Genomic DNA, 20,235 nt, shown 5'->3' on the forward strand with positions numbered 1-20,235 from the left:
CACAGTTTTTAAAAAGTACCTGAATTTTTAAAAATATGTTCATATTTACTCATTTCGATTTAGGAATTTTTATTATTGTCTCAAGGATCACCTCCATTAGGTTATCCACAGATTGAATAAAAGCAATAAAAGCAGTTTAAAACAATTTTTTTTTATAATTACCTGTATATAGGTGAGTATCTGAGTATGAGTATTGCAGGTGCCTGTGGAAGCCAGAGAACAGCATCAGATCCTTGGATCAGGTATGAGTTGTCCAATTTAGGTGCTGAAAATTAACCTTTGTCTTCCGTAAGAGCAGTATGAACTCTTTAACTGTTGTGCTATCTCTGTAGCCCTGATTTTTGTTTAATTTTTAAAATCATTATTTGTTTCAAATATGCCACTATTCACATTCTAGAATGATATGGCATGCTAAATTTTTTAATTATACTTATAGTTGAATTACATATGATAATTATTTCTAAATAAATTTTTAAAATTAAAACTTAAAAAAATAACTGTACTCCACATCATACCATTCACCTCTTGTCCATTCTTATTTCTTTTATGCATTTAAAGCCTTTGCCCTTTCTGGTGTTCATTTTTATCATATTAATTTTAAATTAATTTTTCTGATAGAAACCAATTTAAAAGTAGTATAATTTTAAACATATATATTTCATTTTTGTTCACCATAATACAGATTCTAGGAGAATGGAGTTTTAAAACTTCAGGAAATTACAGTTGAACAAATGACTAAAAGTATCAAAACCAATATGCAAAAATAAAGATCTGGTTTTCGTAACTGAGCACCCTGGGTTTTGCTGGATACCTGGAGTGAAAATTTCTGGCATCAAGGGCTTGATGGAATTACATTAACCAAAAGCATTTTCTCATTCAGCCTGCTTTGAAAACTAGTGTTCTCATTTCTCTCTATATATATCTAAATGTTTGGACGAAATTAGAGTGTCAGGGATGCAGATACTCATTGTACATTTTCTGTACAATGTTTTAGTTTTAGAGAATTTGCATTATTTTTTTAACCATTCTATTCTTTGTCTTATATATGATTAGGTTATGTTGGTACATATTTCTATCTAAAAAAGTTACTAAAATGAGCACTAAAACTAAAAGTTCTTATTCTTTATTATGTTTTCATGACATAAAGAACAAATGTGTAATACCATCACTGATTGTCCTCTGCCCTACAGTGTTTGCCTGCTGCCCTTTCATCCATCTTTTCCATTTATATTTGTAAGAACAGATAGTTTCAGACAGAAGGGTGAAAACTCTTCAGCATGCCTGAGGACTGGCTTGAGACCTAGGTCATCCTTGCTGTTTAACCTACTCTATGAGAACTCTGTGATTCTGTGATTCAGACATTAATCTTTTCATGGCAGTGCTATCATGACCTAGTTACTTAACATGATGTCAACTTCCCAAAGGTTCCAGTGTCTCAACAGCACCTCAGTTTTAGGCTCATTAAGGTTGGGGGACACTGTCAAGCCATAGCAACCGATAATAATCTGTTGTTAGAGTAAAGTTAAATGAATTCAGCTTGTGTTCTGCTTTGTCAGAACTACTACTCTGGGCATTTATCAGAAGCGTATGGAAATAGAAAGATGATTGGATGAGTACAAGAAAAGTAAAATCACAAGAGAATTAGGGATTTTACTCTAAAACAATGGTTCTCAGCCTGTGGGTCACAACCCCTTTGGGGGTGAAAGGATTCTTTTATAAGGATCTCCTAAAACATTGAAAAGCACAGAGATTTACATTACTGATGGTGTGATGGGAGCAGCAGGTGACAATTGAGGTTCAGGGTGTTGGTCCACCAGGAGGCAACCCCCTGGTGGATAATTCTTGGGTAGGAAAGGACCCAGAGACCCCCGACCCCCCATGCCTTCTATTGTGCCTTTACATAACCTGTTGTTGCTGTCTTTCCCTGATACCTGGCTTGGTTGAATTGGGTGTGGGGAAATTCCCCACCGCCTGTAAGGTAGTGCATTTATCTCTTGGAAACTTCCCATTCTACTGGGCTGTTTTACCTGCAAATTATTATGAAGATGATTTCCTCCCTAATCTGTACAGTCTAATTGATAATAATGTTAGCTTATACAGTGCTTTGATGAATAAAAGTATATACAAGGATATGTTTCACAGCTCAAGATCTATGAATTCCACCTTAGAAGGTGCTTTAGATTACAACTCAGGTTAATGATTAGGAGAACAATTGAATTCCCTGGAAGCCAGGCTAGCCTTAATTCTCTTAATACTAAGGTCTCAATGTGCATCATTTGGATGAAACAAAGCCTTGTAATAACTTCAGGTTAGATCAGATGTTTTGACAATAACTTTAAGATGAAAAAAAAAAACAAAACAAAAACAAAAACCCACAGATAGCAGAGGTTTAAATTACAAAGTGCCCAACTGTAAAGGTTGGTTGTTGATTAAAGGTGATCATTAACTCCTTGTACCCATTCCTGCCCTTAATCTCCTGATATAAGAGGCTATTGATATAGGTATACACCCTAAGAATCTAAAGTATAACAGACAGACTGTCTTTTATGTACAAAAGTGTAGGTTTGTGATTCCTATAGGATTCCTGGTAAGATTAACTTTCAAGATAGACAATGGAATTCTTTCTTGGTAGCCTTGGCATGTGGCCTGCCAGCAAGGGAGTTGGCTATGAAAAGATGCTTTCTGTCTGCTCATGCTCTGTTGATCTGCAGTAAGTTATGTAGATGTAAATGTATATGGGATATTGGGATGGCTTTGTTTTTAATAATGTAAGGAAGATGAAAAACATGTTACCTGTATTCTGTAGGAATTTGGAAAAATCATTATATGGGATAGAGATTAAAATGGACAGATGTTTTTTAGAAGTACCTTGACCTTGAAGAATCCTTGTGGAAAACAATGATTGTTTTGCTGAGGGGGCCATGTGGCCATCCCATGACTTTGATCACAAGACACCTCAGGCATATTTGGGGCTCTTGTATTATTGTGTATTGCATACAATGCATAGTGAAAGGCTAGTGCCTTGGAGGCATGTGAGGCTACCCTTCAGCAAGACATGTAAATTAAGGTTAGGGACCTTGGTATGAGGAAGTACTTTATGTAATAATCTATAAATACACTTGTGTACAGCTGTTTGCTGCCCAAAGCCAGCCAATCCCATGTCAGCCGATTCCAGCCCAGTCAGTCCATCAGAAGAGGCTGATGAATAAAGAAGGAAATGATCAAGAGAATGTGTGAGTGCCTTTTTCCTGACCCCCACAGATAGAAAAGTCCAGTATGTGCCAATGCTGTGGATTTTCTTTTGGAGCCCTGTGCTTCCTAGGGGCTAATCCTCAAGGCAGCAATACATTATGATTCATAACTAGCAAAATTACAGTTATGAAGTAGCAACAAAAATAATGTTATGGTTGGGAGGGTCACCACAACATGAGGAACTATATTAAAGGGATGCAGCATCAGGAAGGTTGAGAACCACTGAACATCATGGCCTTGGAATTTTCTGAGACGCTAGAAGAAAGATGTTCTTTTCCTTTGCCAGTATATAAAATAATGGCTGTTTTGCAGAATACTGTGCCAGCTTTATTGGGAAAGTTTGGGTACCATGGTTGACAGCAGTGCTACTTAACAAAGTAGAATGGAGAGAAGTACGACTCATTGGGAGTGGGTCTTATACGTGACAGTAGCAACTGTACGGAAGAGTACAGTGCCAGGAAGATTCAGATTCCTGGGGTGGGGTAAAACATGAAGTTTGCTCAAAGTTGCTTTTGAGATAGTAGAATTAGTAGACCAAAAATGCTACATAGAAATGCAAACTGAGCGATATGATTGACTTTCTAGTCACTGAGTGTTAGTTGATAGGTCTTATTTGTGCATGAACACATGCAGTGTATTTTAGGATGGGTTTTGAGAAATGTACAAGAAAGATAGTTTGCTTTGGGAATAAAGGTGGGAAGCAGCAAGCATCAGTTATAGTTGTTTTATAAAATAATACAGAACTTGAGATACTAAAGATCTTTATTCCCTTTCATAATTTTGCTACTGAGCAGTTTTTGCTTACTTCTGTGGCAAAGCAAGGTGTTGGATGTAAGAAGTCAAGATGGGATTATTTCCCTTAAGAGAGAGAGATTTATAGGAAATAGGTTGGCAGTCAAAGAAAAAAAAAAAAGGAAAAAGAAAAATATCCAGTGCAAAGAATAATGTGACAGAGGTATGAATGAATGACAGTAGACCTCAGAATTCCTAGAACACTTGGGAGGTAAATTTGAGGAATTCCATGGAGACTTTTCAGAGAACATACAGGCTGGGCATGTGAAGAATGTTGAAAGAAGGACTAGAAAGTAAAATGCAGATAGAAATACTACTGCAGCAGCCCCCAAAACACTACAAGCAAGTAATTAGGTTTTTATGCTAAAAAATGCTGAGACTTGAGATTGTATTTTTGAAGAGCCTTATTCATTATGTTATGTTTGAGCTTTTTAAATTTTTTTCTTTAGAAGGAAAAAGGAAAATTGGAAGACTGATGGAACAGAAGAGTCTCAAGTTATGATGGCCGACATTCTGACTTTTTAGGCAATTTAAGCCAGGGAGTGGTGTGATCATTTTTACATATTAGAGTTAGATAAAGAGTTGAAGAGCCAAGCACTAATTAAGGAATTATATATACATTGGGGGTGGGGGGGGAAATTAAATTGAAAAACTGAATTAAGTTATGCCAGATGTAAGAAAGAAGAATAACTAACCCACTTAGGAGATAGATTGACCAAATCTAGCAATTGGTTGCATATGAGAAGGTCTAGAGGGAAATGAAAGTATTAGGCTTGGATGGCTGATTGGTTCTATTATCCCTTAGTTTTTTTTTTTTTTTTTTTTTTTTAGATACAGGGGTATAATGTTCAGGATGACTTTGTCTAGTTATCATGTTGATTACAAATATTTAGGAAATGTTTGAATAAAAATATATGTCTCAAGCCCAGGAGATCAATTAGAGATGTATGCTAGGTATTATTAATATTAGTAAATATTCTTAGCATGACCATATTCAATAGTTTGCTTAGCATTCTCCAAGCACTGTATCACACATTGGTAAAGCAAAGATAAATAGGTGTGTTTTACAGGTGCAAGACTGAACAGGGATTATAAAGAAAGATAAAAGGGGATCTTAGAGAAGTTGAGGAGAATTAAGCAGTGTGATGAGAAAAAAGAAACTTGTTAAGATGAAGGAGGCAATGTGAAGTCAGTGAAGACAAAGAAGCAGAAAAGAAAGTGTACAGAGGACCAGAAGTGAAGTGCTGAAAAGGGCTCATGAAATCCCTTGTGTGCATTAGAAGTGGAGTGGTGTGAGGCACAAGTCTCTGCCCAGAGTTAGATGGTCGAGACAGCAATGAGAGCTGAAGGGTACCAGCAAAATGAACTGTCTATCTGTGAAGATCTTCTTAGTGGTGCAAGACGAAGGTTTATTGTTCTTAATTTAGGAAAGACGTTCAAAATGTTGACATGTTGAGGTCAAAGAGTAAGGCACAGGAGGGAGAAAGAGTCTGTGATACAGGAGAGGAAGTTAAAGCAGTTCATTTTAGAACAGTGTATATGAAAAGATAAAACAACTTTGAATCAAGACTAGTAGAAAGATTAGTTTGCCAAGGAGAAGTGCTTTCAAAACATACTTTTACTAATTCTTTGAGAATTTCATACATTTTTGATCATATTTATCCTCTTCCTCCATCACCTTCCAAATCCACTCTTCATTCCATGCCTACTTTGTGTCTTCATTCCTTTTCTTTTAACCCATTGAGTTCTGTTGTTGTTGCCCATATACTCTTTGGTGGGTGGCCATCTACTGGGGTGTATTAGATCTCCAGGGCCACATCCTTTAAGAAAACTAACGTTCTCTCTTCCAGCATCTTTTTTTTTTTTTAAGATGATAAGGATCTGACAGTGTGTCTGAAAGGACTGAAAATGCAAACTTCAAATTAGTGATTGTATCTTAGGTTCTTGTTTGTTTTGCTTTTTCTTAATATCTGGATATATGACCTCTCATTTAATGAAATTGAGGATAAGGTCAAGACTCCCCCCTACTTTGGCATCCACATATTTTATAACATCTTAGTCTCAGAGTCAGAGCTTGAGTCCTAGAGATGCAAGGCCAGAAGGACCTTCCTTCTAACCAGAATGGACCCCTGACTTACGGAAAAGACTTACTGTCCTTGAAAATTGTTTTCATTTTACAAACTGTTTAAGTCTCTTGAAGTGGAGTTACTGTGGACCTGTCTTAATCAGGGGTCTGTCTGAATGTATGTTTATTATATACCAATTGGAAATTTTAAAAAAATATGGAATACATAGTAACAATATTCACTTATGCCTAAAACCATATTTATAATTATATAATTTGTGATTATAGTATGTAAATTATAATACAAACATTTACTGGATGATTTTCAATATTACTTTCTTAAGCAGTTGCATTTTTTCCCTTATTTCTGACAAATAATTCATTCTTTGGTTGTTTTTAAGAAATAAACTTAAATTTCTAGATTGATTGACTTCTGTCTCAACTATATAAAGTACAGTCCTCATTTTAATTACCATTTCATATGCATCATGGATAAAATTATGAAATTTTTTATATTCATGTAAGTTTAAAATTAAATTCAAATTTACTACCATATGCCTCAATAGCAAACATAATATAGGCTATTATAATCATTTATATAAATTAGTTTTAAAACCCATTCAGTATGTTTAATCAATATGTCATAAATTTCACATCTATATAATATGTACTTTTATAGCACATACAGATTTTAAATAAAACTGAATAGACTTTTCTAGCCTGCATTATGGAGGAACTTCTGCTATCATACAATTGTCTGATTAAATATCAGCAAAGCATCATGATGCTTAAACAAGCCAATTTTATTTTCCATCAATTTTTTTAGTTATAATTGATTGTCCTCTTTCCAAATCTGTACTTGATGTGGAACAATCTAGAAAGTAAATCTTTACATAATTGTTCAAACCATGCCTTTGTCTTTTGTCTGTGGTGATGTGCTATCCTGTGACTGTAAGTCTTTATGAAACTCAAGGCAATTACAAAGCATATACCTGTGCGTTTTGTAAATTAGTGATGATTAGAAGTATGTCAACTTGTATGGTGCCATTGGATCTTACCTTAGGTAACATGGATAGTTAATATACTAGAGATATCAAACGATCTGTAGTACAAGAGTGAAAATTGTAGCGGAGTAAATTTTTGGTAATTTTAAGATGAAAAGAACAAGTGAACTAGTAGGAGAATAAAGGCAATAATGTTATTCTTGAACAAAAACAACTGAAAAGAGAGACAATGATTTATTGCAATATACATAATACAGTTCTTATTATATTATGAAAAAAAGTGGTTTTAAATTTTAAAATTATTTTGGTTTTATTTACGTGTGTGTGCATGTGTATGTACATCTGTGTGAAATGTCTCTGTGTGAGTGAGTGCAGATGGTGCATGCTACAGTGTTTGTGTGTGAAGGTCATAGGAAAAAATAAAGACTCTTCTCCCCTTTTACCTTGGTGTCTTGGGGATCAAATTGGGCTGTCAGTCTTGCACAGCATGCTTCTGCCTGCTGAGCCATTTGCTTGTCCTTTTCCCATTCTTAAGTGCAGAAATTTTCATTTAATTTTGTAAGAATGTGTGTGATAGCAATATGACAGTGACATTGGCTGTTAAGCACTGCAGTATTTTATGTTTCCTGTGTAATCAGAAAAATTGGCCTTTTTATTTAGTAAAAATCTGTGAATATGCTATTTAATGCTTAATAAAGAATAATATGTAGAAACAAGAGAAATGGAGCAGCATTTAGCAGCATGGGCTACCCTTCCAGGGGATCCAGGTTCAATTCCTAGCACACCACACACACACACACACACACACACACACACACACACACACACACACATTCATAAAGCAGTTTCCACATATCCTTGACACTGTTATTTTGTAAGCAAACTACATTACAATAGCTGTTGCTATTTAGTTGTGGTTATAAAGGATTTGAGTATGTCTTTTTAAAAGAGTGATACATGTTCATTTATCAATCCCTGTCTCTCCCAATTACTCCTTCCTTTTCCTTCCCCTTATTCTATTAGCAAAGTATACAGTGAAAGCCTAGCAGTATTTCTTACATTCTTAGAGATTGAATGTCTTTTTTTCTGGCCTGCTAGTGTCATTCGATTTGAAATCTTAGTTCCTTTTGCATTCAAAAAGACGTGGAAAATGTGGAAACGTCATTCTATCCTCTTGATCAGTTTCTAGAGCATTATTCTGTGTTCTATGAAAAGAAGAGTTAGGGAGGAAAGGGAGTTGTTACATCTTCTTACTATTTTCATTCAGTGGCTCAGGGCTTACTTAATTTTAGTTTTATGGAATGTATCTTATGCCTGAATGTCATTTTCTTGGTCATTTAGCTTATAGTTTTTCATATAGTGCTATTTTGTTTATTTATTTCTAATTTCTTATTGTTAACACAAAGTTCTGAAGGCTGTAGACTCTTAGTACTTTTTTTTTAAATGTGTAACATTAACTATTGTGCTGTATATACATTCTATATTTATTTCAGGGAAGGGTTGCAGAGGGGTGCTTCACACCACCTTTTCAGCTCTAAATAGCTATTGTGTACATATGGTAAGGTACTGCTGCTTAACAATTAGTAACTGCTTTGATGAAACTAAATTACATGTTTAAGTTCCCATCAGGAAGTCGCTTCACATATCTGTATTAATGTATTCAAGGCTCGAGAAGGAAAGTTAATTTTCCAGCTTAAATATTTAATTCAAGCTTAAAATTTAGTCTGTAATTAGAGCTCCCAAATGGCAGGAACATGGAGTATTTGTCCATTTTAATTAGATTGTTGTTTACCTATTAATTATATATCATATCTTGTCATATAGTTTTGATGGTAACAGATGGTGCTATGAGTTAGTAAGGGTTTGAACAAAATAAGATTCCACATGATTTATTAAGTTGCACTTTATTAGTGAATGGTCTGCTTTAATCAGGTTATTCTCCAAACTAAGGACTATGAAACATTTCACTAGTTTTGGAAATTATTTGTGGACTCCTTGAAATACTTAACATGAGAGATGTCTAAGATGAGTGAGATACACACACACACACACACACACACACACACACACACACACACACACACACATATAGGTTGTTTTAAAAGCACATATATTGTCAAATGTCATAATTGGTAGGAAGTTCAATGCATTTTCCTAGGATAATGCTAGGGCTTGAGAATTCTATGCCAGAATGTATGCATGAGGAGCATTTACATATGTACGTGTGTCTGTGTGAGTGTGTATTTACAACCCAATAGGAACTATAAAAGTATAGTTGTTCTCTTTTTCATTTTGGTAAAGTTTTCTTTTACCTACTTTGAATTTAACAAAGAGATAAAATTTCCTGTTTACCAAAAAGTCTGTAAGCTCTTTTTTGTGTCTGAGGAATGTAATCAACAAGATTCCCATTTTCAAAGAGTAAGTGGTTTTTTTGTTTGTTTTTTAAGAGTAGATGTTTGCTAAAAGCATTCTAGCATGTTTGTTATACAAAATTTTATTGTTTGGGTTACCATGTTAATTACTGAATGTGAACCAGTCTTACATTTCCATATGTGACTGGAAAGATAAAGTAATAGAAAATATGGGAGGAAGGAGGAAAGGAAGAATGATTTGAGTATTTCCTGTTACATGCTTTATTTGAAATTTAGTATATTCCTTAATTGTCTTACCTTACAAGTAACTTTGCTGTTCTCCCTTTACGGTCATTATCTTGACAACTGTCATCAGTTTTTAGGTAGCCAGAGGAAAGTGAGGTCTTCTTTTTACTAATTTCAAGATTAGCACCAGGGTTCTTCACACATCTCAGATCTGAGCTATGGCCTTCTGTCACCTATGAAGGAAGACGTTTTATTTTTTGTTGATGTCTATTTCTGTATTTTGATTTGTCTCTGCCTATGCTTGTCAGCTTTTCATCGTGACTAGTACTTGAGATAAACTTAACAAAGAGGAAATAATCTTGTTTGTTATTTCAAGGGTTTCAGTTGAAGATGTGTTTGGTCCATTTAGTTTTAGGCTTAGGATGAAGTTGTGCATCATGGTAGAAGCGCCTGGGAGAGCAAATCATTCACTTCATGGTCAAGTAAAAAAGCCAAGAAGGTAGCAAGTTGTTAGGTTTCTCATCATCCCTCAAACTGGAACAATTTAGTAACCTCACAGCAGCCCCACCTCTTAAAGACCTCATCCATCACCTTCCTGAATCACCACACTTGGAAGCCGCTATTTACCACATTGGATCTTTGAAGAATAATACATGTCGCTTTTAAAGAAATATACAGTGATCTTTTAGTATCATAGTCCTTTATAGTAGAATTGTATTTTAAATTATACAGGAGTCCAGATTTTTATAATAGACTATATATAATATAATATGCTACGTTCCGTATGTGTGAAATTGTCATGTGACTGAATATCTGAAGTATATAAGCTTGTCTTACATGTTACTAAATTATGAACTTTGTATATTGCGATGTCTTTAGAACTGCTAGATTTGTTGAGAAAAGATAAAGAGATTCCCTACCCACTACCCCATACCCAATAAGAAGTGGTCACTTTTTTGTGGCCTTATTTACATTTTTCTCAATTGTTGCATGCCTAAAAATTGATCTGAAAAGTTATATTATATTATAGCATTCTAATGTTTGAAAGATGTTGTACTGTACTTAGAGTAATTCAAGATCATTTTAAAGCAATAACCAATGGGGAAGACAAAGAAAGGAAGATCACTAGCTTGAGACTTTGCTTGTCAAGAAATAACAAGTTCAAGTCCAAGGACAACCACATGGTAGGGCCTACCTTTAAAAGTTATTCAGTTAGATTATATAGTCTTTGTTTTAATTTTTCATGTTTCTGCCCTTTGGGAAACTATAAATTTATATTTTTTTAGCAAAACATATTAAATACAATATGCACCATTTTCATAAATTGAAGGATCCTTAACCATGATCAGCAGAGCAGGATAACCCTGAGCATATAGTGGTGTTGGTGCACATACCTTGGCAGTGACCAGCTGTTTTCTAATTCCATATACCTTGTACTGAAAACTACCTGGAGCTAGCCAAGTCTAGTGAAATCGTGGATCTTAAAGGAGAACCTACAACCACTGCTTTAATCAGCCAACATAAATTCTAACTTCATTCTAAATATTTGTCCTTATATACGCAGGTTAGTGTCGTTCCCAGCCCTCATCAAGGAAACTTGTCTTTGCTACAGGCAGAGACCATTACAGAAAACAACAACCAATCAAAATACAGGTTGTGGAGCCCAGTCCCAAAGGATACATCTATAATACAACTCCTGCACCTAAGACTACGGGAACATTGCAGAAGAGAGGGCTGATGATCAGAGAGTGTGTTTGAGGTTGTGTCTTCTGGTAATGTCAGAAGTCTCACCAGCTCACAACCTGAACAAAGGACCATAGACAGGTTAAAGTTGACTGGGAAAGACCTTGAGGCCTCTGTTCTACCCAAAGAACTACAGGCAACTAAGGAATGCTGAGAGCAGAAGAAATAGTCTTCCCTAGGGAAGAGCACACCATGTGTTTATGCAAACGCACATGCACGCACATGCACACGCACACGCACACACACACACCAAATAATGAGAAAAGAGGCCATGAATTTGAAAAGAAAGCAAGAAAGGGAGGACTTTGATAGAAGAAAGGGGAGGGAGAAATAATATATCTAAAAAAAAATAACAGAAGAAATGAATTTTTTTTTTTTAAAAAAAGCAAAAGTAAATTGAAGCATGTAAATGATTGTAATTTGGAAAGTTATTCTTTGTTAAGAAATAAGAGGATAGCCGGGCAGTGGTGGCGCATGTCTTTAATTCCAGCACTTGGGAGGCAGAGCCAGGCAGATCTCGAAGACAGCCTGGTCTACAGAGTGAGTTCCAGGAAAGGTACAAAGCTACACAGAGTAACCCTGTCTCGAAAAACAAACAAACAAAAAACAGACAAACAAAAGAAATGAGAGGACAGCTTTGTATTCATCTTTTTATTTATGTTGTTTATATCTAGCACAATAAATAAATTCTTATATAACGAAAAAGTTCTTTGGTGATTGTTAACAAAAGCAGCAAATGAAGATAGAAATGAGGTTTTCTTTACAATTGAGTCTCTCAAGTTCTGGTCTATCACTTACCCTCATGAGCATTTTTATTTCTGTAGCTACAATATATAGGTTTGACTTTCCTGACTAAAATGATAGTATTGATTTTTTTTTTAGAATCTTTCTTTCCATAGAAAACATTCATGAAAAATATTTATGAGAATATGATATTTGATTGATCAATCTTATTACCTGATGCTGATTTGAACTATGATAATAACTGAGTGGAGGATTGAGACAGATTGCAACCTCATGAATAGCTGAAAGAATTTTGAGAATTCGGTAGTGAATAATGGCCACTCAAAAAGGAGATGTCTGAAGGGGTTTGGTGTAGCCCCTTGGTCATGGTAGTACAGTAGGTACTCTTGTGTCCTGTTATCAGGAGGCACAAAATACATTTTAATTTTTAATGGTGCTAGCCATTGACAACTCAAAGTCTAGAATCATGGATTATTTCATTTGTTTTATCAAGATCTTTGAATTAAAATATGTATTACATCACTTTTCCTGTCCCTGCCTTCCAACTTCACCCATGACCTCCTATACTCTCTCCCAAATTGTCTCTCTCTCTCTTATTTTCTCTCATACACACCCACACACACACATGTTACTACAGCCTTCTGGGTCCATTTACTGTGGCTTGTGTGTTCATAATTTCTGCACTGACTACTATGTATTGGATAACAATTTATGAGGCTCTTCTCTGGGAGAAGGTAATTCTCCCTCTCTTAGCAGTCAGTAGTTGCCTGTGGTTCTTTGTGTAGGGGTGAGACTCCATGGAATCCCACCCTTCCACATTAGCATGTTTATGGATACTATCATTGTTCAGGTCTTGTTTAGGTAGCCATATTTTTTGTAGCTTCCCTGTCCCCTACCCATAGGCAATAAAGTATCACAGCCAACTTCTTGGTCTTCTGGCTCTTAGAATCATTCTGCCCCATCTTCTTCAATGTTTCCCCAGGTTTAAGTGCAGTTAGTTATATTGTGATGTATCCAAGGATCTTATAACCTGTTGTGATTTTCAGTAATGGTCATTGTTTGCTGCAAAGAGAGATTTTTTTGATGAGGCCTGTGAGCTTCACGGATCTGTGAGTATAGGTAGTTTTTAGAACACTGTTAGGAATGGCTGGTCTAGTAAAGAAGTGGTAGTAGAATCTTTTTCTAAGATCTGGTACCTCATTATCACCAGGTAATTGGCTTGGTTTCTAGTACCAGGCACGATTTTCTTTCCGTTGAGTGGAACTTAAGCCCAACTGGACAACTGTTGGTTACAGCCAAGGTATGAGTGCCACTATTGCACATTTAGGGATTTCTTGCCGTGCTAGTCTTTGTTACAGTTGGTATCACTGTTGGATAGGATATTGTTTATTACAGGAAGGAGGTTTTCAGGTCAGATACAGTTCCTATCTTCTAAGTCCCTGTGTCTGAAGTGTGTGGTGTCTTCAGCTGTTTAACCCCAAGGGACAACTGAGGGTCACAGCAGTAACTTGTATTGTTTTCAGTCACCTGAACAACAACTCAAATGGAAGTTTTCCATTCGTGATAGTGGAGTTTTTGATAATCTGTGGCTTTTGTGAGGAGAATTGTCAGTTTAAGTGACAAGACTCTACTTAAAGTGTGTGTGTGTGTGTGTGTGTGTGTGTGTCTGTGTGTGTGTGTGTGTGTGTGTACAAACTTAGATGTATACAATTTGAAGTAAATATAAAGTAATATGATTTCTTGAAGCTTCATCAAACATTCTTAGTGTTATTTGTCCAACTTCCAATCCTCTCCTTCTGCATTTATGTCCTTTCCTCCTCAGTTAGAAATTTACTCCATGTCTATGTACTTTGAAGTTTCATGATTGCACTTTTCTTTACAACCAAATAGTATTCTGCTGTGTATATTTACTGTGTTTCATTATTTGTCTATTGATGGACATTTGGGTTGTTTCCATGACTTGGCTGTTGTGAAAAGGGTAGTAGTGAACATAGCTGAACAAGTATCTATAAAAGTAGGATGGTGTGTCATTTGGGCATGTGACAAGGAGCGGGGTAACTTGGTCATGTGGTGGATTTGTTTTGAAGAGCCATACTGATTTCTGAAGTGGCTACACCAATTTGCATTGCAACCATCAGTGAATGAGAGTTCTTTTTCTGCAACCTTGATGTTATTTGTTGTCAGTTATTTTGTTTTTAGTCATTCTGGCTGGGGTGATTAAAAATCTGAAAGTTGTTTTACTGTGCATTGCTAAGGATGATGAAAACTTCTTTTTAGATATTTCTTAGGCATTTAATTGAGTATCTTGTTTTCTCGACTCTGTTTTTGGTTTTTCATACATTCTGGATATTAATCCTCTCTCATTAGGTATATCTGGTGGATACTCTTCCTTTCTGTTTTTTTTCCCCCTCCACTTAATTGTTTCCTTTGCCCTGCAGAAGCTTTTAAGTTTACGAGGTCTCATTTGTCAATTGTTGACCTTAATTCCTGAGCAAGTAGATTCCTATTCAGGAAGCCTTTTTTTTTTTTTTTTTTTTTTTTTTTTTTTAACATCTGTATCTTTTTGGAATACCACCTATGTTTTCTTCTAGAGCTTTAGCTTTTCAGATTTCAAATTGAGATCTTCCATCCACTCAATGTAGTGTTGTTCAGAGTAACAGATACGGGTCTAATTTATTCTGCATGCTGAGGTCAGTTTTTCTGTCATCATTGTTGGAGGTGCTGTCCTTTCTCCTATGTGTGTTCTTATATAATGTTTTGTCGTGTAAACTCTTTGCAGATGACTTTGTTTTTTCGACTTGTGGTTAATGTGGACTTACTTTAACATTAAATTGTTGTTGTGATCAGGAAATGGAGACTACATTTTTCTAATACATTATGATAATTTTTGTTTCCTCTTATATAGACGTCTTTGCTGATGTCCCAGTGGCATTTATTTTGAAAAATCTGCTTTCTTTGGCTTGCCATTTAGATATATTTTAATCATATACCTATTAAATATCAAACCCTTAAAAATGATCTGTAATTTTGGGTCTTTTTGTCTATAGTTATTAGTTGACAGGATATATAGACGGTTTGGACACCTGGAATTGTGAATGTCAGTGTACAGTGGATTGACTGTTTTGTTGTTGGTTTACTTTTGAGCAGGTATCAAAGTAAGAAGTGAATTAGGACACTAAGACAGAAAGTAGATAGATACTAAATAATTATGAACTAGATGTAAAAATATGAGAAATGAAGTCTAGTCTCTACTTTTTGATTAAGATGTGACAGTGTGATTAAGACCATGATACAACAGATGGATTGTCAGTAAAATCTGACTATCCATTTGTTATAGCTAATAAACCAAGTATGGTTTTGTGCTGAAGTGTTTTTGACATATGACCATTATGTAACATTCAAAAAATTTGAATTTATTAGCCATGTTCATTAGTTAGATTGTTGCTACAAAAATTATGTGGCCCACAAACTTGAACATACTGGTTCTTAACAGTTTACATTTTATAAACCTCACTGAGGATTACCTTTTCCTTCAACATCCCCATTTCAAGGATTTTGTTGTTATTACTGCTATTTGCTTTTTTTTTTTTTTTTTTTGGTTTTTCGAGACAGGGTTTTTCTGTGTAGCTTTGCTCCTTTCCTGGAGTTCACTTGGTAGCCCAGGCTGGCCTCGAACTCACAGAGATCCGCCTGGCTCTGCCTCCCGAGTGCTGGGATTAAAGGCGTGCGCCACCAACGCCCGGTACTGCAATTTGCTTTATTTGAGAGGCATGCTGACCTTAAGTGTACTTTGTAGCCCAGGTTAGCCTAGTCCTTGAGATTCTCCTGTCTTCTACAGAGTTCTTTTACTATAGGTATAATGAGTAGTAATTTTGTTAACTCACCCAAGCAGAGTCCTCTGGGAGGAGGAAATCTGAATTGAAAATATGTTTATATAAAATTGGCCTGTTGGCAAGTCTCTGGGACATTTTCTTAATTAATGTTTCCTGTGGGAGGGCCCTGCCCACTGTGGGTGGTGCCTCCCTAGGGCAAGTAGTATATAAGAAAGCAGGCATTCCTTCATGCTTTCAGTTTTTGCTTCCTTCTTGTACTTGTGTTTCTCCCACAACTTCCTTCAGTGATGGACCTGAAAGTGGAAGATGAATTAAACCTTTTGCTTCCCAGGTTGCTTTTGGTTATGGTGTTTATCACATTAATAGAAAACATAAACAATAAAATAGGTGTGTGTCAATGCCAGCCTGTTATGTTTTGTTCTTGATATTGTGAGACAGGATCTTATAATGTAGTCTATGTTAAGCTTGAACTCATGATGTTTCTGCCCCTGCCTTCTGAGTGCTGAGATTATAAGAACAAATAGTTCATTATGAGGTGTTTTTTTTTTTTAATTACATATCCCCATGTGTAATTGGATGAAACTGCTTGTGATCACTGATTTATGATTGCAGTGAAATTTCATTCCTTTGTAAAAAAAAAAAAAAAAAAAATCTCTGGAGGGTCAATCGACCTATTTGTAAAGTAACCTAGAGCTGCTGCAAATTATGAAATGCTTCACAAATTTGTGTGTCATCTTTGCACAGGGGCCATGCTAATCTTCTCTGAATTGTTCCAGTTTTAGTATATGTGCTACTGAAGCAAGCACTCCTTTGCAAATTGTTTTGTTTGGTCTTTTGTGTGCATATTCTGCAAGTCCATTTGAAATTGACTGTGTTAACTTTTAAATGTCCTTTAAATGTTCAAAATGTCTTCACTATTGAGGTTAAATTACAGTTTCAAGTAATACATTTATAGTTATATATTTTACTTGTGTTAGGTTGTAAACTTATGTTTCTGTGGAGATTTTATTTTATGAATAATTTCCACATAGTTTCCTCAAATTACAATTTAAGTAAGTGAATTGATGGTTAAAATCATTCTGAAAACAAACTTTTTTCAGATTTATGGTTTTATTTATTATTAAACTTGGGAGTTGACACACAAAATACTTTGTTAAACATTCTAAATTTTATTATTTATTTTTTGTTGACAGAGAAGTTCATTTTGACTTACAATTTAATTATATGAAAATGTTAATTTACATGGATTTTACACATTTATATTTACCCATGGTTTAGAGGTGTTCTTTTGTTCTTTGTTTGAGACATCTTCTTACTATGTCTCCTTGTCTATCCTGGAACTCTCTGTTTAGACTAGGTTGGCCAGGAACTCAGAGATCCACTTAGCTCTGCCTCCTAGGTGCTGGGATTAAAAGAGTGTGCTAATTATGCCCAGTTTAAAAGGTTTTTGGTTTTCTTGTCTTTTTTTGTATTTTTTTCATATTCCTCAACATAAAAGAAAACCTAGTAACACTTTTTACAATCAAGCATTCTAATCAAATGTGGTCCAAACATGCACTAATTTAATAATTACTGAAGAACGATGGCAGGAAAATATTGGAAGTCTTTGTTTTAAGCCATTATTGTTTCTGTAAGAGCAGGAAAATTTGCATATGCAGTAAAAACACTAACTCTTAACATCCAGTAGTCTCACATCTAAGCCAAGGTCATTTCAGGCAGTGTTCACGGGCACTGCATGGTGTGTGGCATGTGCAGTACAGTGTGAGTGTTGTGTGCTCAGAGCCCACATCGAAGTTACATGAGGCAGCCCAGAGGAGCTGCCAGAGACAGCTTGGGTACATTCGTGCTTGATTTTTAATTATTTTTTGGTGATTTTGTATACAGAAATGTTTTACTATTGTCAAATTTTTATGATCCGCACTTATGCAACCTTTGTTTTAAGAAGCTGAGCTTTAGGCAATCAGAGGGAAGACAGAGCTCCTGTATTTCAGTTGTCTTCAGCTCAATGTTCTTTGTGTTCTGAGGAGGTAGACTTTAGTTTTCTTAACAGTCATCTATCGTAAGTGTACTCCTACAACCTGCATCTGTGACATCACTTGTGGTCTCTGGCTCAATGCAGAAATAAGTCTATGAGTCTTCTTAGTCCTCGTAGCTAAGCTGTCATTGTTAGCAGACTGCTGTTATCCTGACCGCTCTTGACTGACTTGGCACAGCACTTTGTAAGTTCTGACTTTGAATTTTTTTCCTGTTGCCTTGACCAGGGACTGCTCTGCCATTTGACCTCTACGTTTTTGAGGAGAATTGCCTCTTCATTTTCTTTTGCTCTGGGATTTGTTTTTTATGTTTGGACTACATTTGATGAGAAAGCTTGCTTGTAAAAACTGTTGATTGGCAGTGTGCTGGCACACACTTTTAATCCCAGAACACAGAGGCAGGCAGATAGATCTCTGTGAGTTAAAGGGCAGCCTGGTCTGTATAGTGAGTTCTAGAATAGCCAGGGCTATGAAGAGAGACCCTGTGTCAAAAACAAAAAACAAAAAACAAAAAAACAAAAATCCTGCTGTTTGAGTCTTGCTTAATAAAATTTGAAATAAAATTTGGCCAGAAATTAGGAGAGAACTTCCAGCAATTTCTGAAATGACCCTAAACATACTTCTAATATGTTAAAGTACGTATTTATGCAAAATGTTAATCTTAGCATTGATGACTACAAAATAAAAATAGTGATCAATATGAAAAATAGCGATGATGTTCAACATCCCACATTATAAAATATGCAGTCAAGGTTTAATTTATATTTAAAGTGAAACAAGCATATCATCAATAAGTAATGAAACCATATTTATACCAAAAAATAAAAAAATAAAAGAAGTGGTAAGTGCTGTTCATTTCTATGTGTCAGTTATTATTTCTATGGAAATCAAATAAAAGTCAGGTTTGCTCTTCAGGACTTTAATAGTCTAACAGCCATTTATGAAACATTTTCCTAAGTTGCTAATACAGATGATTTGGTTAGCAGATTTAAAAAAAAATGGTTTTTATTTCGATAAATTAGAGCTGATTTTAAAATATGTTTAAAAACATCACTATAATCTGTTGCATTATAATAAGATACAGTACTATAGTAAAACAAATTGTCCATTTTTAAAATAATTATTAAATATTACTAATTTCATATGGCTCAATTTCATATAGCTATTACCAAATTATTAATATTTAATAGAGAATAACTCAAGGGTTTTGATTTGCAAGGAAGGGACCAGTGATTATAGCATGGAAAGATTTTTATAAAGAAAGTCGACATGTTTCCCAATACTCAAACTTTACATAGTCTAGCATCCAGGGAAGTTCGTTTGTGAAAAATTTTTACTCAGTCCCAAGGTATAAAACTGTTATATGATGGGAGTCAGGAGAGGATGTGTTCTTAGATATCATGTAAGGAAAGAGATAAAGAACGAAAGTCCTACCTGTATGACTGTGCTTAAGCAGAATGTCTTCAAAATAAACCTTGCATGTCAAAGTTCCTTCCTCTAGGACTTCATTATTTTGCTTTCTGGCATTTTGTAAAAGGTTTGCTGCAGGGACACTCTATTCTAGCCTCTGCAGTTGAGTACCTCATGTTGACAGCCTGAGGAACTTTTGACCAGTGTCAAGGATTTATTTCTCTGTGAGTTTTAATTCTTTGCAAAGATTTTTTCAGAAGAGAAACTTTTAATTAGCATCTATTAATTCTACAGACTAATGAAATTCATTGTGATGTGTTCATGTGTTTAAACACTTTGATCTATTTCCTGCTCTCCACATACACTTCCTCTTTTCCTTAGGTGTATGTGTGTTCTCGCTTATGCACTTTACCTGTGTTTGTGGAAACCAGGGCACAACCTTTTTGTGGCTCCTCTAGCACTGCCTACTGTTTTTGTTTTTTTGAGACAAGATCACTTTTGGCAGGTATACTTGGCTGCCCAGTATGCCCCTTACATTCTCCTCTTTGTCCTCACCTTCCCCTTCAACTGAACTACAGGTGTGTCCCACACTCCCCTAATAACATTCTATGGGAATGAACTCAGGTTCAGATGAATGAACAAAAAATGCATTCATTACTGAGCTGCCAGCCCTTTCCCAAAATGTTTCTGAATAGGTTTCTTTTACAAAGAGGTATGTACAAATTAGGTCTTTGTTAGAGCAGCGTGTGTTTTGACAGCTAA

The 20,235-nt window shown here is 35.4% G+C and overlaps 1 protein-coding gene and 1 non-coding gene across 18 annotated transcripts in view; one reads left to right on the plus strand and one right to left on the minus strand.

The window, feature by feature from the left end:
• Tbc1d5 (TBC1 domain family member 5) overlaps positions 1-20,235 on the plus strand; it is a 451,848-nt gene that overhangs the window by 122,743 nt on the left and 308,870 nt on the right. The window lies entirely within an intron of this gene.
• LOC114702181 lies at positions 16,730-16,836 on the minus strand. Its single transcript, XR_003735937.1, has one exon. It is a non-coding gene; the product is annotated as a U6 spliceosomal RNA (small nuclear RNA).

Source organism: Peromyscus leucopus, chromosome 16_21, assembly GCF_004664715.2.
Source record: "Peromyscus leucopus breed LL Stock chromosome 16_21, UCI_PerLeu_2.1, whole genome shotgun sequence".
Classification (NCBI taxonomy): Eukaryota; Metazoa; Chordata; class Mammalia; order Rodentia; family Cricetidae; genus Peromyscus; species Peromyscus leucopus.